At 47.6% G+C, this 7,796-nt stretch overlaps 1 non-coding gene and 1 pseudogene across 1 annotated transcript; both read left to right on the forward strand.

Annotated features, from left to right (window-relative positions):
• Positions 1 to 3,104: 3,104 nt before the first annotated feature.
• Positions 3,105 to 3,267, forward strand: LOC112548147. Its single transcript, XR_003091964.1, has one exon. It is a non-coding gene; the product is annotated as a U1 spliceosomal RNA (small nuclear RNA).
• Positions 3,268 to 3,521: 254 nt separating this feature from the next.
• Positions 3,522 to 3,713, forward strand: LOC112548148 (annotated as a pseudogene).
• The last annotated feature ends 4,083 nt before the right edge of the window (positions 3,714 to 7,796 follow it).

Raw genomic sequence — 7,796 nt, forward strand, 5'->3', positions numbered from 1 at the left:
AGCCTCTGCAAGAGAAGGTTGAGAGGTGACCTTGTGGCTGCCTATAAGTTCATCACGGGGGCACAGAAGGGAATTGGTGAGGTTTTATTCACCAAGGTGCCCCCGGGGGTTACAAGAAATAATGGCCACAAGCTAGCAGAGAGCAGATTTAGACTGGACATTAGGAAGAACTTCTTCACAGTTCGAGTGGCCAAGGTCTGGAACAGGCTCCCAAGGGAGGTGGTGCTCTCCCCTTCCCTGGGGGTCTTCAAGAGGAGGTTAGATAGGCATCTGGCTGGGGTCATCTGAACCAGCACACTTTATGCAGGGGGTCGGACTCGATGATCTATTGAGGTCCCTTCCGACCTTAACATCTATGAATCTATGAATCTATGACTATCAGATCACAGCCTGGTCACTTGTGTCCTGAGCCTACCTGGCAGGACACATTCCCGAGCACCCTACTGGTGCCTGAATACTAGTCTGTTGCAAGATGTTCACTTCCATGACAGTAGTACCAGGAACCACTTTGACGCCCTCCCCTGGAAGGCCCTGTATCTGGAAGTGATTTGGGTCCGCCAGTCCTGCATCCTTGCCAGTCATCTCAATGTGATGTGGCGGAAGCATGTAGGGGCACTGGCACTCCTGCCAGCCTGCCCTGCCTGGTGTATGCTTTACAGGCCCCCGATTTCCAAAAAAACTGGCCATCTCCAGTGGCAGTTGCTACATGGGATACTGGCCATCAGCACTCTCATCCGTCACATGGACTCGGCTGTGTCAGTGGCCTGTCCCTTTTGTCCAAGGGGAGTGGAGGAGGATCTTAACCATGCCTTCCTCACTTGCCCCTGATTGTCATAGCTCTTTGCTGCCCTCAGCACTTTGCTTGAGGCGCTAGGTTTGGACCTCTCAGAGTCCATGTATTTGTTTTCCTTCCTGTACCGGGTGGCCAATGGAGATATCTTCTGCCTGGCCAACTTCTTACTCGGCCAGGCTAAGATGGTCACCCTCAAGAGCCACAAGAACTGACTTGCCGGGGCTGGCTCAGACAACACCCTGCAACTCTTCAAGGTTTTGGTACAGGCACGGCTGTCACTGGAGTTTAAGCATGCTGTCTTCCAGCAGACAGTGCCCACCTTCCAGGCACATTGGGCAATTCAGGTGTTGCTTTGCAGTGTCAAGGGTGGCCATTTAGTCTTTGCACTGTGATACTGCTAGCCCCTTCCTGGGGTACTGGCAGAGGTCTCAGCAGGCTGATGTTGTACTGGATATTTTTGCTTTTAGACAGTCTCTGTTTCTGTCTCTCTCTGTAAGGGAGTGGGGTTGTGCTGCCTGGAGCTGAGCTGTGTCTCTGCTGTAACAGTTGTGTTCTGTCCCTTAACATTTTCTGCCACGCCTTTGATGGTTAGAGAGGTACTAAACACGCTGGGAGACAAAAATAAGTTAGAGGCTCAGGAGGTCTGTTTATCTTCACAGGGCTCCACCATCCCCATACCCTGCCCTAACCACACCAGATGTTCCGGGCTTGTTGAAATTTGCCTACTAGATTGAAAGTCCGGTGTTAGTCCCATGGGCCCCCTAGTTGGGGTCTCCTGGTAAGTTGACTGTTTGCCTCGTTCTTCCTCACATGGGTCCCAAGACAGCCACCTCTCAGTTCTAATCCCACCCTTATCTTCAGAGATACAGGTAGAGAGGTCGAAAGAGAGAGATAGAGATAGAAAGAAAAAGAGATAGGTATAGAAACAGAGAGTCTCCATCTCTCTCTCTATGTCTCTCTCTCTCTCTATATATATATATGTTTTGGCTAAGAGCCTGTGTGATGAGGGGGCATTTGAATCTCAAGGCCTCAGGACTTTGAGTCTTTAATATAGGTTGCCTCCCATGGATTTGGGGAGTATCTGAAACTCCAAACTGATGGGTCTGAGAGGGAGGACACTGTAGCAGAAAGCCCCTTTTCCTCTTGCCTGCAGTTGCTCTGCCCTCCTTGGATATGTTTTTCCTCTTCTACCTTTCCTTCCTTCCTCTTTCTTTCACTTTAAGATAAGGAATTGTGTTTTGAAATTTGTATGTGTGCATTTTGTATCTCCCCTTGTATTTTGGTATTTTTATCTATTTGTGTGCCATGGCATTACTCTTGTAGTTTATATTTTATACTCCTCACCTTTCAACTTTCAACTAAATGTGTTTAGTTTCATAAGTAAGTTATACATTGTAACAATGTTAACAAGGGCAGGAATCAAACTGCCCTTCCCTGTATCAGGCTGGCCCCTGAAAGAGTGAGTGAATCAGTGATTGAATGTGTAACATGGTAGCAGGCAGCAATTAACACCTAAGGAAACTACAGATCAACCAACGGAAGAACTCAATAGAAGGCAATATAACAACCAGGAAATCTCTAAACCTCACTGATCAAGGGCTAGAAGCCCTGGCCTGAGTTAATCAATGCTGGGGACCAACTTTTGGGCTGAATATCTCCAGATCGACCGCTCCCAGAGCCCTATTCTAAATTCATCAACGAACTCCCAAACTTGCACGTACATGCGGACGACCCCTGGGGCTGACAGATGCCATCCAGTAGCCACCGAGGGGGAAGTCCCACGAGGGTCAACAACCCCTGGATTGGGCAAACCTGAAAATTGGGAGTCACCAAAGTCTGCCAAGGACAGATAAAAAGCAGTGAAAAGTGACCCTCAGTGGCGCCCTCTTGATCTCCAACTTGACCAGCACCCGACCTGTCCAGCCAGGAGGACCAGCCGGCGACCCACTTCTGGAAGATAACACCAAGCTGAAAGAAGCCTCAACGGCAGACTCCAGTGCCTGTGGGATAGGTATACCTGACTCTTGTAGCTTGCTACTGTGTGTGTGCATGTGTGTGCATGTGTGTGTGTGTGTGGACCAGCCCCAAGGTTTATGATTTAACTTCATTACAGTGCTTCAATCTGCCTAATAAACCAGAATTTTAAGGATCCTGAGTTGGACATTTGTAGCCAACAACACCTGCCCAGTGATAGAATGAAACAAACTTCAGTGATTGATTTCTGGTCTATTGAAATTAGGAACTTGTTTATTGGGTATTCCCTAATTGAATATGGAACTGATTTAGTCCTTGAAATGAAATTTGTAGAAAGAAAAGTGTCTGCCAGAGGAAATACCATGATTATGAAGGTGGTTTTCATGGGGTGCCTCTTCACTGCACTCTGGTCAGGCTGGCCTCTGAGAGTTTCCCCAAATGCACTAAACTTAAGTGACTTATTTTGTGGTAACGGGGGACTGTATTCATGCTTTCCCCTGGACTTGCTCCTTGTTTTTTTGGCTAGGAACAACTGAGATTAGGATTAATCTAAATCCCAAAGCCTCTGGGCAGTGGGGCTTTCAGATTGGATACTCACCAAATCCATCGCAGGCATCCTAAGTCCTAAACTAACAGGTCTAGGAGAGAAGATGCTTGACAAGTGGTAGAGCCACAAATACCTGAACAATTGTGCTATGTTCATTTGAAATTTGTAACTCAATGATTGGGCCTTGCCCAACTGAACCTGCAACTGATTTTTGCCCTTGAAACAAAATTAAAAATTAATAAATAATTGATTGGTCTCACTACCTACGACAGGGAGTTGTAATGTTCTCTCCTGAGTGCAAAGTGAGCAGGTGGTGCTGCCATGGTGCAGCTGTTGCCAGCTACTATGACTGTTCTGCTTCCCCTGCAGGGTAAGATGGGGGTGGGCACTCTGAGATGTGAACCTCTTCATGGAAAATTTAATAATAGAGGTGTTTTTTGTTTTTTTCTTTTGATGCTTTGGTCTTTTTTTTTAAGTTTTTTTTTTTTGCTGTGTGTTTTTGGTGCTAAATTATCTGATTTCCTTAGCATGATCTGACCTTGACATATCTGACCTTGACATGCTCATGAAATGGGCGGACGAGAACCTGATGGTGTTTAACACTGAAACATACAAGGTTCTCCACCTTGGGAAGAAACCCCCCCAGCATGCTTATAGGCTCGGCAGTGCTATGGTGGCTACCACTATGGATGAAAGGGACTTGGGGGTCATGACTGACCACAAGATGAACATGAGCCTTCAATGTGATGCTGCTGCTAGTAAAGCAACCAACATGCTGGCTTGCATCCATAGATGCTTCTCAAGCAAATCCCAGGACGTCATTCTCCCCTTGTACTCGGCCTTGGTGAGGCCACAGCTGGAGTACTGCGTCTAGTTTTGGGCTCCACAATTCAAAAAGGATGTGGAGAAGCTTGAAAGAGTCCACAGGAGAGCCACGCACATGATCAGAGGTCAGGAAAACAGACCTTACGATGACAGGCTGAGAGCCCTGGGACTCTTCAGCCTGGAAAAACACAGGCTCAGGGGTGATCTGATGGCTGCCAATAAGTTTATCAGGGATGTTCACCAGGATCTGGGGGAACGTCTGATCACCAGAGCGCCCCAAGGGATGACAAGGTTGAATGGTCATAAACTCTTCCAAGACCGTTTCAGGCTGGACATAAGGAAGAACTTCTTTACTGTCCAAGCCCCCAAGGTCTGGAATAGCCTGCCATCAGAGGTGGTTCATGCACCTACTTTGAATGCCTTCAAGAGAAAGTTGGATGTTTATCTTGCTGGGATCCTATGACTCCTGCTGACTTCCTGCTTCTCAGGCAGGGGGCTGGACTCGATGATCTTCTGAGGTCCCTTCCAGCCCTAATGTCTATGAAATCTATGAAATCTATTCCTTGTTGCTGACCTGTACCAGATGCTAGGGTTTTGTTAGTTTGGGGGGATTTTTTGCATGCAGTGTATAAGCAACTGTAATGAATATTTATTTCCCTTGCAAATTGTTTTTGGTCAGTGGCATTGTAATTCATGTTGTGCTTGTATGCTTTATAAGTACTTCTTTAAAGGAATTTGAAAAAGCAAAGGGGAATGATTTGTTAAAGGGTCAATGTTCTCTTCTTCCCTCATTTTCAGAGCTTGCAATAGTAGCCCCTGTAAGCAATTCTCCTTAAGAAAACACATCTATCTGTGATTTGCTATTAGAAAAGTTTGATTAGATCCCATTACTTTCAAAAGTTTTAGTAGCAAGTTTTAACTATCAGAAACCTTGAGACAAAGGGGACCATGTATTAGGGCTGCTAATACCACAGCACTGATAGCCCTGTTTTTAATTATCACAGTTTGCATTTTGCTTGGAGTATGCACACTGGGTAATGCATATGTATGCACCCAAATAGGACACAATGCACGGTGTATAAATCAATTGGAATATAGTCTCCCTGTTTTTGTTTTTTCTTTTCAAAGGAAATAGTAACATTTTTCATGCTTATATCGCTTTTTTCATGAACAGGGATCTGGGTTGTGGAGGAAAGGATGGTGGAGGAGGCCACCAAGACTGAGCACAGCTTCAAGAATGGTAAGACTCCTGGGGTAGATCTACTGCCCAAGGAGTTCCATGTTACCTTCTAGAACCAGGTTGGCCCAGAGCTGCTGGAGGTCTCTAGGGAGTAGCTGCAGGATGGTCATCCATGGACTGGGATGACTCAGGGCTCCATAACCCTTCTCTACAAGAAGCAGACAAGGAAGTGTCACAACCCAAGGGTGTGATTTTTGTTTGTGTGTGCTTCAGCACTGCTAAATTATTTCCCGCCACTCGTAGCTTTCTTTGCAGGGTGCATTTCTAGGTTGCAAAAGAGAAATGCACGATGCAAGGAGTTCCCGCCATTCGCATGCAAATTTGTGTCCCACTATTGGCCAGTTCTAAATTATTCCCACGTGGCGGCTAGCGATTGGCCTGCTAGCCATATAAGAGGCTTTAGGGGGTTTCCGCCCAATTGGGGAGCGGTTTCCGCCCAAGTTGGAGCTCTCCGGAGGAGAACCTCGCAAGGGAGGACTCCGTAAACATCTTGAGGAGAACTCTAGGTGCGCTGTGGAGTTTATCAAACCCCGCGTGTGCCTTAGAGCTGGCTATAGAGGTCTGATCAACCTCTGGCCCCTCCCCGTCGCCGAGCGCAATCCTTCGACAAACCCCTCTTCCCTGCGCGCAAGTTCCACGAAGTCTAGCAAGCTTCGTGTGAGTTTATCCAGAGCTCTGTCCGAGTCCTTATGAGTTGAAACTGGAACTTAAGCGAAGCTTTTCCTGGAAGTTTTCCAGCCTACACCGCGACCATCTACGGTGTAAGTAAACGATCTTAAACAACCTTTAAGTGTCCGTGCCTAATTCTAGTCCGCTGGCCTGCATTCCCCGACCCGCGTGCCACGGCTGCTGGCCACAGCCCACGCAAAAGCCCCCGAGAACCTGGGACCCCTCCCGGCCCGCACAGGAAGGAGCTGAGGAACTGGAGGCCCACAATGCTCCTGAACTTTGAGTATAAATTGATGGCTAAAGTCTTGGCTGAGTGCTTCAAGTTGGTTATAGGTGCAGTGATGGACAAGGGCAAGACATGTGTGGTGCCAGGATGGCATGGAGCCCTGCTGCTGCTGCTGAATGTGCTGTGGTGCCAACAGGAGAGAAGGTTGCACATCGCTGTGCTGAAACTTGATGTGGAAAAGGGTATGACTGAGTATCCCACTGATTGCTCTTCAAGATGCTGAAGAAGATAGGGGTCCTCCTGACCTTCATCGGCTGGATAAAGATGGTGTACACTGATGTGAGCAACAGGGTGCTGGTGCACAAGTTTCTGACAACCCTGATCATGATGGAGTTGGATGTGTGGCAGGCTGCCCGCTCTCACTGATTCTGTTAATTTGTGTGATGTAACTGCTAGACCAACAGCTCAGTAGAGACCATGTATCCCTGGAGTGGAGGCTCCCAGGGAATGCAGGGGTGATGCAAAAGTCCTGGCGTACATAGATGACCTCACTGTCCCATGTAGGGAGAAAAGCTCAATGGAAAATTTGTTACAACACTCCCAAGTGTATGGAGCAGTGGCAGAGACCAAGATTACCATGGGCAAGAGTACCCGCCTAGCACTGGAAGAACTTGAAGATCTGCAGTATTCTGTCCCCCATGAGGTAAAGATCCTTGGCATGGTATTTGGCCTGGAGGTGACTGGACAGAAAATCTGGGATAAGACCAAGGTGAAACTGAGATTGGGACCGTGGAATATGTATGGATTGATAATGGTGGGTGGGGTGTGGTATTCACAAGGGCAGCATTGCTACCACTGTTTCTGTACACCACACTGGCCTTCCCCACCTCAGAGCAAAACATCTGTAGAGTAAAGAGGCCCATGTGTGTCTTGTTCTGGGGCACCAGATGGGAGAAAGTAACAAGGAGCATTCTCTACAAGAAGAAAAGACTGGGGGCCAAGGAATGCCAAACATGTCCTGCTTCTGCTTACCAATGCTGCGTGTTGGCCCATCCTTCAGGACTATATGTTCTGTTATATTCCTTGATGCCCTGTTGAAATCCAAGCATTTTCATGTGATCGGGGGTGCCATATTGCTTCTGGTTTGGTGCTTGGGCCACAATCGTAGGCCAAGTTTCATAGGACAGGTGCTTCAAGAGAAGGAGCCTTTTCAGGTTAGCAACAGGAATAGCACAAAGGCAGGTCCTTGAAGGACACTTTGTGAGTTAAGGGGCAGTTCAGGGAAAGGGAACACCAAGGGAAAGTGGTGCAGCATGAGCAAAGTCCAAGAGCAGGAGAACGGCCCAAGAGCAGAGGCTCTAGCTGCGTACACCTCACACCCTCAGGGTGGAAGGTTTTAGCAACCAGTGGCCCCCCAGGAAGAACAAGGTATTGACCCTGGTGTGACCTGAATACACAACTTTCACACATGAAATCACACATTCTTTCATTGCCTCACAAGGGTACAGCATTTATCTTCCCC

The sequence above is a fragment of the Alligator sinensis genome, unplaced genomic scaffold (genome assembly GCF_000455745.1).
Source record: "Alligator sinensis unplaced genomic scaffold, ASM45574v1 scaffold1411_1, whole genome shotgun sequence".
Taxonomy (NCBI): domain Eukaryota; kingdom Metazoa; phylum Chordata; order Crocodylia; family Alligatoridae; genus Alligator; species Alligator sinensis.